This window comes from Oncorhynchus gorbuscha, linkage group LG08 (assembly GCF_021184085.1).
Source record: "Oncorhynchus gorbuscha isolate QuinsamMale2020 ecotype Even-year linkage group LG08, OgorEven_v1.0, whole genome shotgun sequence".
In the NCBI taxonomy this organism is placed as follows: Eukaryota; Metazoa; Chordata; class Actinopteri; order Salmoniformes; family Salmonidae; genus Oncorhynchus; species Oncorhynchus gorbuscha.
In genome coordinates, this window is record NC_060180.1 from 13,699,763 (window position 1) to 13,719,188 (window position 19,426).

Genomic DNA, 19,426 nt, shown 5'->3' on the forward strand with positions numbered 1-19,426 from the left:
TTTCACCGTGTGCGACATCGGCATATTGAGAAAACAGATATGACGGATTTTGATGGGGATTTGTTTATTACGTTACTTAGATTGATGCACCGGTGCGTTAATATAAGGAATATGAAATTATTTATACTTTTACTTTTGATACTTAGGATATTTTAGCAATTACATTTACTTTTGATGCACTTTTACTCAAATAGTATTTTACTGGGTGATTTTTGCTTTTACTTGAGTCATTTTCTATTTAGGTATCTTTACTTCGAAAATTGTGCACTTTTTCCACCAGTACACCATGTACAGTACACACACTTTCACAAAATAGTTTTATTATTAAAATATCACAGACAATCATCCTCCTAAGGGAAGATACAAAAATCGTTTTTTTTAAAGATATACAAAAACTTAAACAGCAATAACCATGTCGCATTATTTCATAAGCATCATACATTTATTGTGTGGTAAAATAACCTCCCTGATCCGTTGGCATGCTTTACGGTATCCCGACTGATATACAGTCACACATTAACCATCATATCTGAAGCGCTGTCTGAATGGATGGCTCACACTGGGGTTTAAATAAAAAAAGAGAAACACCCTCTTGTGAAAGCAGCCTTCTCGTTTCTGTCACAGTGTGTGAATGAGCCTGTATAGCATGGGGAGCAGTGTGGGTGAATTACAGTGGGCAAGCATTGTATTTCTGCCTCGTAGGGACCAGGGTAAATCAGAGGGGTCAAGCAGCCGCAGATGTGGCCCGGTACAGAGGCCTGGAAGATGGCTTCTCGTTGGGGAGGGTAGAGGGTTGTTGAGGGGAGTTGTATGGAGGGGTTGGGAGGGTTGTTGGGGGGGGGGGGGGGGGTGTTGCGGTGACCCCACCATGAACTGGAGGAGACAAATCACCAGCAGGTGCAGCAGCCAGCCTGACAAACCTCTCTCTGAATGTCGCATTCAAGTTGACTTTCTTTTTCATCACTGGGGGATTGTGTGAGTGAGTGCGTCCGTCCGTCCGTGCATGAGTGTTTTAAATCCAATAACCCAAAGTATCCCCTCTACATTCTCTCAATTACCTTGGCCAGAAAACAGAGGGGTTGCTAGTGAGGACCACAAGGGCTTGACTGTCACAGGTTATCTGGCAGGACAAAAACCAACAGAATCAGGAGGTGGGACCGTCCTGTTTAATAGAAACAAATTGCTCTCCACTTCCCAGTGACACAGATAGCAGACCATTTGTACCTGCTGGCCTTTATTGGGAACAACAGAAAGGAAATGTACTCATCCCGGCAAAGGATAAAGTTCAGGGCTTTTTGTTACACATTGGTTACCTTAGCCTCCTTGCCCACCCCCTTCAACAAGCACAGCGGTTAAGTAGTTCAGGTACCTGGTACATTCTGTTAGATTAAAGGTCCTTGCTTCTGGCCTGAGTTGAATTGCCTCAGCTGGGGTGGAAGAGAGGAAGGGGGAGGTGGTGGAGGATGGATGAAGGGGTGGGGTGGACGACATGAATGGGCGTCTTGTGCGTGCTCAGGGGGGCGAAACGCAGTGGGACAGCGGCCGGCTTCTCTCTACACCAAGGTCCTGAAAGAGAGCCTGTAGAGTAGCGGTGATGCCTCCACCCCCCACTCCCCTCCGTCCTCTCTATCCCCTTCCCCAGGTTGGAAAGAAGCTGTGTATTTCTTTGCAACAAGGCGTGGGTTAAGGGGGTTAAGGAAGGATGCCTATGTTTCACAAGGTTGATTTCAAAGGCCTTTTGAACTACAGGAAACACATGCTGTTGCCTCTATGGAACATGGAACTAAAGAGGACACACCACAGAGAGGCAGGAGGTAGTCGTGTAACTGTGTACCAGCTTGCACCTGCTCTACCCACACTTTCACTCACTCACAGAGGGTGGGGGGCAAGACCCCAGGGCCCACAGAACTGATGGTGATTGACATCTGACATTGGTATATTCAATGCTGATGCATTTGATATGGTAACAAGTTGTGAACAAATTGGATGAATGTCTCGAACATGCTACAATTGATTCTAAGGCCCTATGTACATTTCTCTGTTTATCTCTCAACATCAGTCATTCTTTCCAGGTAAAACCCACAATTAAACAGAGTGCACACACACCAAACTATCCAAATTAATGTTTGGGTGATGATTCCTCTTAATGCAACATTTTCTGGTTTAGGTACTACTCAATGGATGGTAGAAACATTTGGATGAAAGTCAATGTTTGCGGTGAATGTTTGGTTTAGAATGAATGAGATTAGAGTGGTTGTTTGGGTTTATACATCAATCAGTCATCATCAATCAGCCACCTTTGGTAATCTTGTTGCTGGAGAGAAACCGATGCAGACCTCTGACCCTCCATCTCTCTCCAGCCCCCCCGCCCAGCCTTGTCCTCCCGTTCAACCTGAGATTGGTCGAGCAGCACCGCTGGTCAGAGTTTGAGCGGGCCTGACTTCCACCAGCTCATTCCTAAGGTCAGGGGTCAAGTGCAAGTGTTGAAAGTGAACTCTGCCCCTGGGATCAGATTCCTATCTGGAGAAAACAGCTCAAAGATGGGACAGATTGTTCGCTAGAGATTCAAGAGATTAAACATCTTGGATCTTAAAATGACAAAGTACTAAATTAAACATGGTGAAAATATATGAAAAAGTACCACAACTGAGCGATAGGACTGTATGGACTATGCAAAGGTAGAGCTCACTGAAGAAAGATGTCTCCTTTCCCGACAGTAACCACACGCCACTCTCAGCGTGACATGAAGTAAATGTTCAGTAATCCACGTGTTAATCTTCTGCCGCGCTCAGCGCAGCTTAAAAGAAACCGATACTCCTGCGACTACTTTAGGAGGCGATTGTGTTACCTTCACAATTCAGCTCCCCCCTTCCTGTTTTTACCTTTGGAATGCCCGACGAAGCTAGCCCTACTGTGTGTTTCCACCTGTTCTGGAGAGGAGGGAAAGGGGGAGAGGATGGAGGGTGCACAGTACCATTAAAAATACTTAGAGACACTTCTCTCGAGGCTTCTCTCAAGACACAGAATGCTCTCAGAAAGGCTACATACGCTGCATACTGTATATAGTCTACACTCGTTTATGCAGGCAAGTGTTCTAATAGAACAAAACTAACAGAGGATAGTGCAATAACTTGGGCACTTCCTTGACTGCAAATGGCAATACACTTTATTTAGTGTCATACTGATTGCCCAAGGCCAAAGCGGGTACCACCAAAACGTTCAACACTTTGTCTCTTCTTCACCTTTCTCCATCCACCCACAATATGACCACTCCATAGAGATGGAGACGATGAGAAGTGACTGGAGCAATTCACAATCTGATTTTCTTAATAAACTGTCACGGAGAGTCCATAACAGGTGAACCAATATGACATTTGAATATGGCAGCATTTGTGTATATAGGAATGAAAAGGCGGATTGAGAAATCCAATAAACGTTGGTTGAACAGCACATGGGGAGATTGAGGCAGTTGATAATAAACTGTCTTTCAAGGAAACAAATGACACACAGATAGTGATATCATTGATCAATATTCTGAAGAAGAAAAAAACACTTACTTTGAATGTCAGCAAACTTTAGCCATATTAGCTATTAGCATAGTGGCTATTCCAGTTCCTTCTCACTGATACTGGAAAACTGTGTTTTAACTGTTCAACTTCCATAACTATAACTATGGCATCAGTGGCATCAGTGGCATGTTTCTCAACCCCTAAGTATTAAACTGTTGAATAATACACAACAACCGGTGCACGACCCACTGACATTAGACAAGCTTGGTGTAGCTTCAATCATGGGTGTGGCAACAGCTTCTGTGCTCCCTATTTATTAATTGTTTTTATATAAAAAGGTAAGAGTTATTGGCTGCAAGTTTACTTGAAATACTTTCTAAAAGATACCTTACTTCAGGGGGGGTTCAGATAGGTACTTGTATACTGTGACATGTTATTTGTTACCAGGGAGTTCCTTCAGAGCCCCTTTCACCATCCGGCGGGCAGCATAGCAGAGCACTGTCCCCTAGCCTGTCATGCAGGTGAAAGAGGACCCAAACGCGACTTAACAGAAACAGAGTTTATTAAAGTCCAAAACGGAATAACAGAAATCCTCTAGATTTGTAGAGGGGAAAACAACTGGAGAAGCGGCCACAGACTGCAGGTCGCTTCGGGTAGGCGCAGGCCGTAGTCGACTGAGACACCTGCTCACACGCAGCGTCTGATGAAGGCACAAAACACGACAGGACAGGGTGATACACAATCACGGCAAAAACACGACAGGACAGGGCGAAACGCAATCACAGCATGGTGAATACAATACAAGGAACCGACGGGACAGGAACGGATCACAAAGGAATAAATAGGGACTCTAATCAGGGGAAAGGATCGGGAACAGGTGTGGGAAGACTAAATGATGATTAGGGGAATAGGAACAGCTGGGAGCAGGAACGGAACGACAGAGAGAAGAGAGAGCGAGAGAGTGAGAGAGGGAGGGGGAGAGAGAGGGATAGAAGGAGGGAAAGAACCAAACAAGACCAGCAGAGGGAAACGAATAGCATGGGGAGCACAGGGACAAGACATGACAATAAATGACAAACATGACAGTACCCCCCCCACTCACCGAGCGCCTCCTGGCGCACTCGAGGAGGAATCCTGGCGGCAACGGAGGAAATCATCGATGAGCGAACGGTCCAGCACGTCCCGAGACGGAACCCAACTCCTCTCCTCAGGACCGTAACCCTCCCAATCCACTAGGTATTGGTGACCCCGTCCCCGAGAACGCATGTCCATAATCTTATGTACCTTGTAAATAGGTGCGCTCTCGACAAGGACGGGAGGGGGGGAGGGAAGACGAACGGGGGTGCGAAGAAAGGGCTTAACACAGGAGACATGGAAGACAGGATGGACGCGACGAAGATGTCGCGGAAGAAGCAGTCGCACAGCGACAGGATTGACGACCTGGGAGACACGGAACGGACCAATGAACCGCGGAGTCAACTTACGAGAAGCTGTCGTAAGAGGAAGGTTGCGAGTGGAAAGCCACACTCTCTGGCCGCAACAATACCTTGGACTCTTAATCCTGCGTTTATTGGCGGCTCTCACCGTCTGTGCCCTGTAACGGCAAAGTGCAGACCTCACCCTCCTCCAGGTGCGCTCACAACGTTGGACAAACGCTTGAGCGGAGGGAACGCTGGACTCGGCAAGCTGGGATGAGAACAGAGGAGGCTGGTAACCCAGACTACTCTGAAACGGAGATAACCCGGTAGCAGACGAAGGAAGCGAATTGTGAGCGTATTCTGCCCAGGGGAGCTGTTCTGCCCAAGACGCAGGGTTTCTGAAAGAAAGGCTGCGTAGTATGCGACCAATCGTCTGATTGGCCCTCTCTGCTTGACCGTTAGACTGGGGATGAAACCCGGAAGAGAGACTGACGGACGCACCAATCAAACGACAGAACTCCCTCCAAAACTGTGACGTGAATTGCGGGCCTCTGTCTGAAACGGCGTCTAACGGGAGGCCATGAATTCTGAATACATTCTCAATAATGATTTGTGCCGTCTCCTTAGCGGAATGAAGTTTAGCGAGGGGAATGAAATGTGCCGCCTTAGAGAACCTATCGACAACCGTCAGAATCACAGTCTTCCCCGCAGACAAAGGCAGACCGGTAATGAAGTCTAAGGCAATGTGAGACCATGGTCGAGAAGGAATGGGGAGCGGTCTGAGACGACCGGCAGGAGGAGAGTTACCCGACTTAGTCTGCGCGCAGTCCGAACAAGCAGCCACGAAACGGCGCGTGTCACGCTCCTGAGTCGGCCACCAAAAGCGCTGGCGAATAGACGCAAGAGTGCCTCGAACACCGGGATGACCCGCTAACTTGGCAGAGTGAGCCCACTGAAGAACAGCCAGACGAGTGGAAACAGGAACGAAAAGGAGGTTACTAGGACAAGCGCGCGGCGACGCAGTGTGCGTGAGTGCTTGCTTAACCTGTCTTTCAATTCCCCAGACTGTTAACCCGACAACACGCCCATAAGGAAGAATCCCCTCGGGATCAGTAGAAGCCACAGAAGAACTAAACAGACGGGATAAGGCATCAGGCTTGGTGTTCTTGCTACCCGGACGGTAAGAAATCACAAACTCGAAACGAGCGAAAAACAACGCCCAACGAGCTTGACGGGCATTAAGTCGTTTGGCAGAACGGATGTACTCAAGGTTCTTATGGTCTGTCCAAACGACAAAAGGAACGGTCGCCCCCTCCAACCACTGTCGCCATTCGCCTAGGGCTAAGCGGATGGCGAGCAGTTCACGGTTACCCACATCATAGTTGCGCTCAGATGGCGACAGGCGATGAGAAAAATAAGCGCAAGGATGAACCTTATCGTCAGACTGGAAGCGCTGGGATAGAATGGCTCCCACGCCTACCTCTGAAGCGTCAACCTCGACAATGAATTGTCTAGTGACGTCAGGAGTAACGAGGATAGGAGCGGACGTAAAACGTTCTTTTAGAAGATCAAAAGCTCCCTGGGCGGAACCGGACCACTTAAAACACGTCTTGACAGAAGTAAGAGCTGTGAGAGGGGCAGCAACTTGACCGAAATTACGAATGAAACGCCGATAGAAATTAGCGAAACCTAAAAAGCGCTGCAACTCGACACGTGACCTTGGAACGGGCCAATCACTGACAGCTTGGACCTTAGCGGAATCCATCTGAATGCCTTCAGCGGAAATAACGGAACCGAGAAAAGTAACGGAGGAGACATGAAAAGAGCACTTCTCAGCCTTTACGTAGAGACAATTCTCTAAAAGGCGCTGTAGAACACGTCGAACGTGCTGAACATGAATCTCGAGTGACGGAGAAAAAATCAGGATATCGTCAAGATAGACAAAAACAAAAATGTTCAGCATGTCTCTCAGAACATCATTAACTAATGCCTGAAAAACAGCTGGCGCATTGGCGAGACCGAACGGCAGAACCCGGTACTCAAAATGCCCTAACGGAGTATTAAACGCCGTTTTCCACTCGTCCCCCTCTCTGATGCGCACGAGATGGTAAGCGTTACGAAGGTCCAACTTAGTAAAGCACCTGGCTCCCTGCAGAATCTCGAAGGCTGATGACATAAGGGGAAGCGGATAACGATTCTTAACCGTTATGTCATTCAGCCCTCGATAATCCACGCAGGGGCGCAGAGTACCGTCCTTCTTCTTAACAAAAAGAACCCCGCCCCGGCCGGAGAGGAAGAAGGCACTATGGTACCGGCGTCAAGAGACACAGACAAATAATCCTCGAGAGCCTTACGTTCGGGAGCCGACAGAGAGTATAGTCTACCTCGAGGAGGAGTGGTCCCCGGAAGGAGATCAATACTACAATCATACGACCGGTGAGGAGGAAGGGAGTTGGCTCGGGACCGACTGAAGACCGTGCGCAGATCATGATATTCCTCCGGCACTCCTGTCAAATCGCCAGGTTCCTCCTGAGAAGTAGGGACAGAAGAAACGGGAGGGATGGCAGACATTAAACACTTCACATGACAAGAAACGTTCCAGGATAGGATAGAATTACTAGACCAATTAATAGAAGGATTATGACATACTAGCCAGGGATGACCCAAAACAACAGGTGTAAACGGTGAACGGAAAATCAAAAAAGAAATAGTCTCACTGTGGTTACCAGATACTGTGAGGGTTAAAGGTAGTGTCTCAAATCTGATACTGGGAAGATGACTACCATCTAAGGCGAACATGGGCGTAGGCTTATCTAACTCTCTGAAAGGAATGTCATGTTTCCGAACCCATGCTTCGTCCATGAAACAACCCTCAGCCCCAGAGTCTATCAAGGCACTACATGTAGCACCCGAACCGGTCCAGCGTAGGTGGACCGACAAAGTAGTACAGGACTTTGATGGAGAGACTTGAGTAGTTGCGCTCACCTGTAGCCCTCCGCTTACAGATGAGCTCTGGCTTTTACTGGACATGAATTAACAAAATGTCCAGCAACTCCACAATAGAGGCACAGGCGGTTGGTGATCCTCCGTTCCCTCTCCTTATTCGAGATGCGAATCCCTCCCAGCTGCATGGGCTCAGTCTCAAAGCCAGAGGGGGAGATGGTTGCGATGCGGAGCAGGGAAACACCGTTGATGCGAGCTCTCTTCCACGAGCCCGGTGACGAAGATCTACCCGTCGTTCTATGCGGATGGCGAGAGCAATCAAAGAGTCCACATCTGAAGGAACCTCCCGGGAGAGAATCTCATCCTTAACCACAGCGTGGAGTCCCTCCAGAAAACGAGCGAGCAGCGCCGGCTCGTTCCACTCACTAGAGGCAGCAAGAGTGCGAAACTCAATGGAATAATCCGTTATGGACCGTTCACCTTGGCATAAGGAAGCCAGGGCCCTAGAAGCCTCCCCACCAAAAACTGAACGGTCAAAAACCCGAATCATCTCCTCTTTAAAGTTCTGGAAATCGTTAGAGCAAACAGCCCTTGCCTCCCAGATAGCTGTGCCCCATTCTCGAGCCCGGCCAGTAAGGAGTGAAATGACGTAAGCAACCCGAGCTCTCTCTCTAGAGTATGTGTTGGGTTGGAGAGAGAACACAATCTCACACTGCGTGAGAAAGGAGCGGCACTCAGTGGGCTGCCCGGAGTAGCAAGGTGGGTTATTAACCCTAGGTTCTGGAGGCTCGGCAGGCCAGGAAGTAACAGGTGGCACGAGACGTAGACTCTGGAACTGTCCAGAGAGGTCGGAAACCTGAGCAGCCAGGTTTTCCACGGCCTGGCGAGCAGCAGACAATTCCTGCTCGTGTCTGCCGAGCATGGCTCCTTGGATCTCGACGGCAGTGTAACGAGCGTCTGAAGTCGCTGGGTCCATTCCTTGGTCGGTTCCTTCTGTCATGCAGGTGAAAGAGGACCCAAACGCGACTTAACAGAAACAGAGTTTATTAAAGTCCAAAACGGAATAACAGAAATCCTCTAGATTTGTAGAGGGGAAAACAACTGGAGAAGCGGCCACAGACTGCAGGTCGCCGGGTAGGCGCAGGCCGTAGTCGACTGAGACACCTGCTCACACGCAGCGTCTGATGAAGGCACAAAACACGACAGGACAGGGTGATACACAATCACGGCAAAAACACGACAGGACAGGGCGAAACGCAATCACAGCATGGTGAATACAATACAAGGAACCGACGGGACAGGAACGGATCACAAAGGAATAAATAGGGACTCTAATCAGGGGAAAGGATCGGGAACAGGTGTGGGAAGACTAAATGATGATTAGGGGAATAGGAACAGCTGGGAGCAGGAACGGAACGACAGAGAGAAGAGAGAGCGAGAGAGTGAGAGAGGGAGGGGGAGAGAGAGGGATAGAAGGAGGGAAAGAACCAAACAAGACCAGCAGAGGGAAACGAATAGCATGGGGAGCACAGGGACAAGACATGACAATAAATGACAAACATGACATAGCCAACAGGAGGGTACTGGACTATCAATCCCATCTGGGATAGGAGGTTATAATAACACCTTTAGCCCTGTTTATACCTGGTGCTAACATGAGACCCTTGTCCTGATTTTGTCTACATTCTGATTGTGCCCACATTTCCAGATATGTGTCTACACATGGTATTAAAATGTGTCTGTTATCCGTCCAGCGTGTCTGCATTGTGACCCGATTTCCTGGTCCCTTCCTATATGCAAATTATTTCACAGCTATTTTTTCAAAATAATATTTATGTATTTATTGTAAGATATGTCAACAATTTCAAGGGCAGAATAATGATGATTTAAAATGTTGTTTTTTTTCTGTCCAGATCTGTCTGCACTTGTAAGATATCCAGACAAAATGTGTGTCTGACTACCTCTGAAGGTGAGCAAGATGATCTGATCACAAATCAGATCTTAATGTGTCTTTTGATTGTCAACACCTGTCTAAAAATGTGGGCACAATCAGAACGTGGAAAAGATCAGGACAAGTCAGGATGCAAGTTAGAACCAGGTATAAACAGGACATAGGTGCAGGTTGATCTGTTAGAATTGGGAGATCTATGTCAATGCTTCACAGACCATTCCAATATTGCAATCATATAATCCTACAGCGTCAAATACTATAAATACTTAGAATTTTGGAAAATGTTCATATATCTTTATACAGATGTGTTATGCAGGTGAAGGAGGACCCAAACGCGACTTAACAGAAACAGAGTTTATTAATGCTCAAAACCGAATAACTGAAATCCTCTAGATAGTAGAGGGGAAAACAACTGGAGAAGCGGCCACAGACTGCAGGTCGCTTCGGGTAGGCGCAGGCCGTAGTCAACTGAGACACCTGCTCACACGCAGCGTCTGAAGAAGGCACAAAACACGACAGGACAGGGTGATACACAATCACGGCAAAAAACACGACAGGACAGGGCGAAACGCAATTACAGCATGGAATACAAAACAAGGAACCGACGGAACAGGAACGGATTACAAAGGAATAAATAGGGAATCTAATCAGGGAAAGGATCGGGAACAGGTGTGGGAAGACTAAATGATGATTAGGGGAATAGGAACAGCTGGGAGCAGGAACGGAACGACAGAGAGAAGAGAGAGCGAGAGAGTGAGAGAGGGAGGGGGAGAGAGAGGGATAGGAGGGAAAGAACCAAATAAGACCAGCAGAGGGAAACGAATAGCATGGGGAGCACAGGGACAAGACATGATAATAAATGACAAACATGACAGTACCCCCACTCACCGAGCGCCTCCTGGCGCTCTCGAGGAGGAACACTGGCAGCAACGGAGGAAATCATAGATCAAACGGTCCAGCACGTCCCGAGAAAGAACCCAACTCCTCTCCTCAGGACCGTAACGAAAAACGATAAAAAGGGAAACTAGGGTACTACTCTAAAAAAAAAATGAGAACTAGGGACAGACTGAGACACAGCAAGGGCAGGGACAAGAACAGGAGAGATGCGATGGCAGGGAACAGACTGAGACCCAGCAAGACCAGGAGCAGAAGCAGAAAAAAAATTACCAGACTTCTTCTGCGCGCAGTCTGAACACGCAGCCACGAAACGGCGCGTGTCACGCTCCTGAGTCGGCCACCAAAAGCGCTGGCGAATAGACGCAAGAGTGCCTCGAACACCGGGATGACCAGCTAACTTGGCAGAGTGAGCCCACTGAAGAACAGCCAGACGAGTGGAAACAGGAACGAAAAGGAGGTTACTAGGACAAGCGCGCGGCGACGCAGTGTGCGTGAGTGCTTGCTTAACCTGTCTTTCAATTCCCCAGACTGTCAACCCGACAACACGCCCATAAGGAAGAATCCCCTCGAGATCAGTAGAAGCCACAGAAGAACTAAACAGACGGGATAAGGCATCAGGCTTGGTGTTCTTGCTACCCGGACGGTAAGAAATCACAAACTCGAAACGAGCGAAAAACAACGCCCAACGAGCTTGACGGGCATTAAGTCGTTTGGCAGAACGGATGTACTCAAGGTTCTTATGGTCTGTCCAAACGACAAAAGGAACGGTCGCCCCCTCCAACCACTGTCGCCATTCGCCTAGGGCTAAGCGGATGGCGAGCAGTTCACGGTTACCCACATCATAGTTGCGCTCAGATGGCGACAGGCGATGAGAAAAATAAGCGCAAGGATGAACCTTATCGTCAGACTGGAAGCGCTGGGATAGAATGGCTCCCACGCCTACCTCTGAAGCGTCAACCTCGACAATGAATTGTCTAGTGACGTCAGGAGTAACGAGGATAGGAGCGGACGTAAAACGTTCTTTTAGAAGATCAAAAGCTCCTGGGCGGAACCGGACCACTTAAAACACGTCTTGACAGAAGTAAGAGCTGTGAGAGGGGCAGCAACTTGACCGAAATTACGAATGAAACGCCGATAGAAATTAGCGAAACCTAAAAAGCGCTGCAACTCGACACGTGACCTTGGAACGGGCCAATCACTGACAGCTTGGACCTTAGCGGAATCCATCTGAATGCCTTCAGCGGAAATAACGGAACCGAGAAAAGTAACGGAGGAGACATGAAAAGAGCACTTCTCAGCCTTTACGTAGAGACAATTCTCTAAAAGGCGCTGTAGAACACGTCGAACGTGCTGAACATGAATCTCGAGTGACGGAGAAAAAATCAGGATATCGTCAAGATAGACAAAAACAAAAATGTTCAGCATGTCTCTCAGAACATCATTAACTAATGCCTGAAAAACAGCTGGCGCATTGGCGAGACCGAACGGCAGAACCCGGTACTCAAAATGCCCTAACGGAGTGTTAAACGCCGTTTTCCACTCGTCCCCCTCTCTGATGCGCACGAGATGGTAAGCGTTACGAAGGTCCAACTTAGTAAAGCACCTGGCTCCCTGCAGAATCTCGAAGGCTGATGACATAAGGGGAAGCGGATAACGATTCTTAACCGTTATGTCATTCAGCCCTCGATAATCCACGCAGGGGCGCAGAGTACCGTCCTTCTTCTTAACAAAAAGAACCCCGCCCCGGCCGGAGAAGAAGAAGGCACTATGGTACCGGCGTCAAGAGACACAGACAAATAATCCTCGAGAGCCTTACGTTCGGGAGCCGACAGAGAGTATAGTCTACCTCGAGGAGGCGTGGTCCCTGGAAGGAGATCAATACTACAATCATACGACCGGTGAGGAGGAAGGGAGTTGGCTCGGGACCGACTGAAGACCGTGCGCAGATCATGATATTCCTCCGGCACTCCTGTCAAATCGCCAGGTTCCTCCTGAGAAGTAGGGAGAGAAGAAACGGGAGGGATGGCAGACATTAAACACTTCACATGACAAGAAACGTTCCAGGATAGGATAGAATTACTAGACCAATTAATAGAAGGATTATGACATACTAGCCAGGGATGACCCAAAACAACAGGTGTAAACGGTGAACGGAAAATCAAAAAGAAATAGTCTCACTGTGGTTACCAGATACTGTGAGAGTTAAAGGTAGTGTCTCAAATTTGATACTGGGAAGATGACTACCATCTAAGGCAAACATGGGCGTAGGCTTGTCTAATGGTCTGAAAGGAATGTTATGTTTCCGAACCCATGCTTCGTCCATGAAACAACCCTCAGCCCCAGAGTCAATCAAGGCACTGCATGTAGCACCCGAACCGGTCCAGCGTAGATGGACCGACATAGTAGTACAAGATCTAGATGAAGGGACCTGAGTAGTAGCGCTCACCAGTAGCCCTCCGCTTACTGATGGGCTCTGGCCTCTTACTGGACATGAAATAACAAAATGTCCAGCAACTCCGCAATAGAGGCACAGGCGGTTGGTGATCCTCTGTTCCCTCTCCTTATTCGAGATGCGAATCCCTCCCAGCTGCATGGGCTCAGTCTCAAAGCCAGAGGAGGGAGATGGTTGCGATGCGGAGCAGGGAAACACCGTTGATGCGAGCTCTCTTCCACGAGCCCGGTGACGAAGATCTACCCGTCGTTCTATGCGGATGGCGAGAGCAATCAAAAGTCCACATCTGAAGGAACCTCCCGGGAAAGAATCTCATCCTTAACCGCAGCGTGGAGTCCCTCCAGAAAACGAGCGAGCAGCGCCGGCTCGTTCCACTCACTAGAGGCAGCAAGAGTGCGAAACTCAATGGAATAATCCGTTATGGACCGTTCACCTTGGCATAAGGAAGCCAGGGCCCTAGAAGCCTCCTCACCAAAAACTGAACGGTCAAAAACCCGAATCATCTCCTCTTTAAAGTTCTGGAATCTGTTAGAGCAATCAGCCCTTGCCTCCCAGATAGCTGTGCCCCATTCTCGAGCCCGGCCAGTAAGGAGTGAAATGACGTAAGCAACCCGAGCTCTCTCTCTAGAGTATGTGTGGGGTTGGAGAGAGAACACAATCTCACACTGCGTGAGAAAGGAGCGGCACTCAGTGGGCTGCCCGGAGTAGCAAGGTGGGTTATTAACCCTGGGTTCTGGAGGCTCGGCAGGCCAGGGAGTAACAGGTGGCACGAGACGTAGACTCTGGAACTGTCCAGAGAGGTCGGAAACCTGAGCGGCCAGGTTCTCCACGGCATGGCGAGCAGCAGACAATTCCTGCTCGTGTCTGCCGAGCATGGCTCCTTGGATCTTGACGGCAGTGTAAACAGCGTCTGAAGTCGCTGGGTCCATTCTTTGGTCGGTTCCTTCTGTTATGCAGGTGAAGGAGGACCCAAACGCGACTTAACAGAAACAGAGTTTATTAATGCTCAAAACCGAATAACTGAAATCCTCTAGATAGTAGAGGGGAAAACAACTGGAGAAGCGGCCACAGACTGCAGGTCGCTTCAAAGGCGCAGGCCGTAGTCAACTGAGACACCTGCTCACACGCAGCGTCTGAAGAAGGCACAAAACACGACAGGACAGGGTGATACACAATCACGGCAAAAAACACGACAGGACAGGGCGAAACGCAATTACAGCATGGAATACAAAACAAGGAACCGACGGAACAGGAACGGATTACAAAGGAATAAATAGGGAATCTAATCAGGGGAAAGGATCGGGAACAGGTGTGGGAAGACTAAATGATGATTAGGGGAATAGGAACAGCTGGGAGCAGGAACGGAACGACAGAGAGAAGAGAGAGCGAGAGAGTGAGAGAGGGAGGGGGAGAGAGAGGGATAGGAGGGAAAGAACCAAATAAGACCAGCAGAGGGAAACGAATAGCATGGGGAGCACAGGGACAAGACATGATAATAAATGACAAACATGACAAGATGACCTACCCATGACTAGTAAAGCTGTAGGGCGCTCCAAATTAATTGCACTCTTTCAGACACAAGGCTGTGGTTGTGGTTGTCACCAAACAATAACATATTTATTTTCTTACTCTAAATGATGTTTCATTCAGCAAGGGAGAGGCAATTTGTCTGTCATTGCCTTCCAAAGAAGTGTCCCAATTTCCCCCGCCCCCTACCCTATTAAACTGACAGCACCCTTATTAAACACAAGTGAAACGAGCTGCCTATGAATTTGGCCACTGTTTCGGCCGGGCAGGGCGAGCCTCAGTGATAGCAGCATTGACGTCGAGATTTCTTTTTCAGTAATTAATTTGATAAATATATTAATTATAACCTGGGGATGACAGTCCAATCAGATTGCTAGGCGCCCAGACCACGGGGGCCCCTATGTAGTGATAAGTCGTCTCAGGTTCCTAGAGCTGTCAACCCTGGGGCTCGGCCCTCTTATCAGCTCCAGGCCCATTCTAAGGGTAATTTCCTGTGTGTCATAATTAAATGGTGGCTTTCTGATGGCGAGTGACTCCCCCTTAAAACAGGATCCTCTTGGGTTTCATGCAAGGGGGATAATTTAGGATGGAGAGCACCCTCTGACTGGGTCATGTCACATGTGTACTACTGCCTAAACTAACGCCTGAGTGGCGTTTCTTTCTTTCTAGTCCTGACAAGAAAAAAATGTTGGGGGAAGTTCTCTTCCTCGCTGTTGAACCAATCCAGTAAATGTGGAGGAGGAGTTAAGATGGATCGTCATCTTAGCCCTGTTTATACCTGGTTCTTACTTGCATCCTTTGTCCTGATCTTGTCCACATTCTGATTGTACCCACGTTGTGCTCACAGGTGTAGACAATCAAAACACACATTGTGATTCGATTGTGTTCAGATCATCCTGCTCACCTCCAAAGGTAGTCAGATGTGAATTGTGTCCACTGGCAACCTATCATTCACTAGTTTTGAGCCCCACCTATTGCCTTTTTTTGTGTGTTATTTTGGAATTAACATGTGTCACATATCAGTTTGCAAACAATGTAAAAAATATAGAATTGAGTTAATAAAGTCACATACAAACATGGTCTCTCTTTTGCTTTCTTGAGTAAGGCAGCTACAAAATGCAGGTGTTTCAGCCTAGCTCAATGCTTTCTGTGGTAGTGGGGCAGCCAGTGGAAAATACAGAGTGTAGGGGTTGGTAATATTTTCTAGTTGTGCCATGATTGAATCAGTGTTCTGTCACTCATGGGGACACTGCCTCACTGCAAAATCTACAGGTAGAGCTCAAAAATTCAAGCCCCTTGGGTGCTGCCATAGATTTGCATTAGAAGTGGCCATCCAAGATGGCCACAGAATAAATGACGTCAAAAATCACTGAAGACAAATTATAGATAAAATGTATCGGTGCTCTTCGGCCATTGGACATAAACATTACATAAGTTGGAAATCGCAAATTCAACAATGAGTGGTTTGGAAGAAATCAATGGCTAACTGCAAGCATTGCAAAGCAATCACTAGCCTGCTATTCAGTGGACAGGGTGTGTGGCCCAAGTCTGGGTTTAATGGTCTCTTTTTCAAGCTTAAGGATAAACATTCACACACATGGGCCAGAAAAGGTTGAATACATGACTTCTGCCGTGTTCAAGACAACTGGAAACTCAGAACTGGGAAAACACAGACTTCAGTGAGTTCAAGACAACTGGGAACTCAGAACTGGGAAAACTCAGACTTCAGTGAGTTCAAGACAACTGGAAACTCAGAACTGGGAAAACTCAGACTTCAGTGAGTTCAAGACAACTGGGAACTCAGAACTGGGAAAACTCAGACTTCAGTGAGTTCAAGACAACTGGAAACTCAGAACTGGGAAAACTCAGACTTCAGTGAGTTCAAGACAACTGGAAACTCAGAACTGGGAAAACTCAGACTTCAGTGAGTTCAAGACAACTGGAAACTCAGAACTGGGAAAACTCAGACTTCAGTGAGTTCAAGACAACTGGGAACTTGGGGGAAAGAAATGTGCTCCGACTGGGAAAATACACTTTGAACCGTCATCCAACTAGGAATTCCAAGTCGGGAACTCGGGCCTCTTTCTAGAGACCAGTCAGGATTGAGGGAAAGATGAACAGAGCAAAGTACAGAGATATCCTTGCACCTGGCAACCTTGTTTAGTGACAACAGAGTTCCCAGTTGTCACCCTAAATCCAGAGAATACCAGACTTTGATGACAAAGTTTCATGACAAACTTTGCCCACAAGAAGGACCGCCGAGCCACATTCCTGTTCAAGTGAGCAAAGCACAACAATGTGAGTCCAAAAATGTATTGTATGCTGCAGCAAGAATGATGTAATATACCTAGGAGATACAGTGCATTCGGAAAGTATTTAAACCCCCTCACGTTTTCCACATTTTATTACGTTACAGCCTTATTCTAAAATGGAAAAAAATGTCCCTCATTAATCTACTCACAATAACCCATAATGACAAAGCAAAAACTGTTTTTTAATTTTTTTTTAATCAAATTGATAAAATATTTTAAATGAAATATTACATTTACATAAGTATTCAGACCCTTTACTCTGTACCGTGTTGAGGCACCTTTGGCAGCAATTACAGCCTCAAGTATTTTTGGGTATGATGCTACAAGCTTGGCACACCTGTATTTGGGGAGTTTCGCCCATTCTTCTCTGCAGATCCACTCAAGCACTGTCAGGGTGGATTGGGAGTGTCGCTGCACAGCTATTTTCGGATCTCTCCAGAGATGTGAAGTCCGGACTCTGGCTTGGCCACTGAAGGACATTCATACGCTTGTCCCGAAGCCACTCCTGCATTGTCTTGGCTGTATGCTTAGGTTTGTATTCCTGTTGGAAGGTTAACCTTCGCCCCAGTCGGAGGTCCTGGATGCTCTGGAACAGGTTTCCATTAAGGATATCTCTGTACAGGCCTCCCGGGTGGTGCAGTGGTAAAGGGCGCTGTACTGCAGCGTCAGCTGTGCCATCAGAGACTCTGGGTTCGCTCCCAGGCTCTGTCGTAACCGGCCGCGACCGGGAGGTCTGTGGGGCGAAGCACAATTGGCGTAGTGTCGTCTGGGTTAGGGAGGGCTTGGCATGTAGGGATGTCCTTGTCTCATCGCACACCATTGACTCCTGTGGTGGGCTGTGCACAGTGTGTGCTAAAGGTTTGTATTCCTGTTGGAAGGTGAACCTTCGCCCCAGTCGGAGGTCCTGGATGCTCTGGAACAGGTTTCCATTAAGGATATCTCTGTACAGGCCTCCCGGGTGGTGCAGTGGTTAAGGGCACTGTACTGCAGCGCCAGCTGTGCCATCAGAGACTCTGGGTTCGCTCCCAGGCTCTGTTGTAACCGGCCGCGACCGGGAGGTCTGTGGGGCGAAGCACAATTGGCGTAGTGTCGTCTGGGTTAGGGAGGGCTTGGCATGTAGGGATGTCCTTGTCTCATCGCACACCATTGACTCCTGTGGTGGGCTGTGCACAGTGTGTGCTAAACAAGGTTGCCAGGTGCAAGGATATCTCTGTACTTTGCTCTGTTCATCTTTCCCTCAATCCTGACTGGTCTCCCTGCCTCTGGAAAAACATTCCCACATGATGCTTCCACCACCATGCTTCACCACACGAATGGTGCCAGGTTTCCACCAGACATTCAACGCTGTCATCTCAGATTTTCAAAAATATGCTTCTCAACCATAGAACAACTAGCATTTAGCATTAGCATCAGCAGGCAACATTTTCACAAAAACCAGAAAAACATTCAAATAAATCATTTACCTTTGAAGAACTTCTGATGTTTTCAATGAGGAGACACTCAGTTAGATAGCAAATGTTCAGTTTTCCTGATTATTTGAGATTATGCAGGAGAAATCGGTCCGTTTGGTGCGTCACGTTTGGCTACCAAAAAAAAACGGAAATTCAGTTATCCAAACGCCAAACTTTTTTCCAAATTAACTCCATAATATCGACTGAAACATGGCAAACGTTGTTTAGAACCAATCCTCAAGGTGTTTTTCACATATCTCTTCGATGATACATGGTTCGTGGAAGTGTCCTTTCCCCTCTGAATCGCATGGCAAAATGCATGCAGCTGAAGATTACGGAACAATTTAGACAAAGGACACCGGGCGGACCCCTGGCAAATGTAGTCTCTTATGGCCAATCTTCCAATGATATGCCTACAAATACGTCACAATGCTGCAGACATCTTGGACGAACGGCAGAGAGCTTAGGTTCATTCATCACACATTCACAGCCATATAAGGAGACGATGGGAAACAGAACCTCAAAAATTCTGCTCATTTCCTGTTTGAGGTTTCATCTTGGTTTCGCCTGTAGCATGAGTTCTGTGGCACTCAAAGATAATATCTTTGCAGTTTTGAAAACGTCAGAGTGTTTTCTTTCCAAAGCTGCCAATTATATGCATAGTCGAGCATCTTTTTGTGACAAAATATTGCGCTTAAAACGGGCACATTTTTTTTATCCAATAATGACATAGCGCCCCCATAGGTTGAAGAGGTTATTAACAGTTTGTGGGCACCGCTTGTCACCGTTACAGCGCAGTAAATGTATTGTTTCGTTTTGTGTCGTGTAGTGGCTTTGCTGGCATGCATCGAAAACTTTTTTTCCCCCACCAAGATTTACATGCTAAAATCGCCACAGATTGTGCCTGGATATCTTACAATTGCAGACAGATCTGGACAGAGAAATCATTTAAATCATCATTAATTA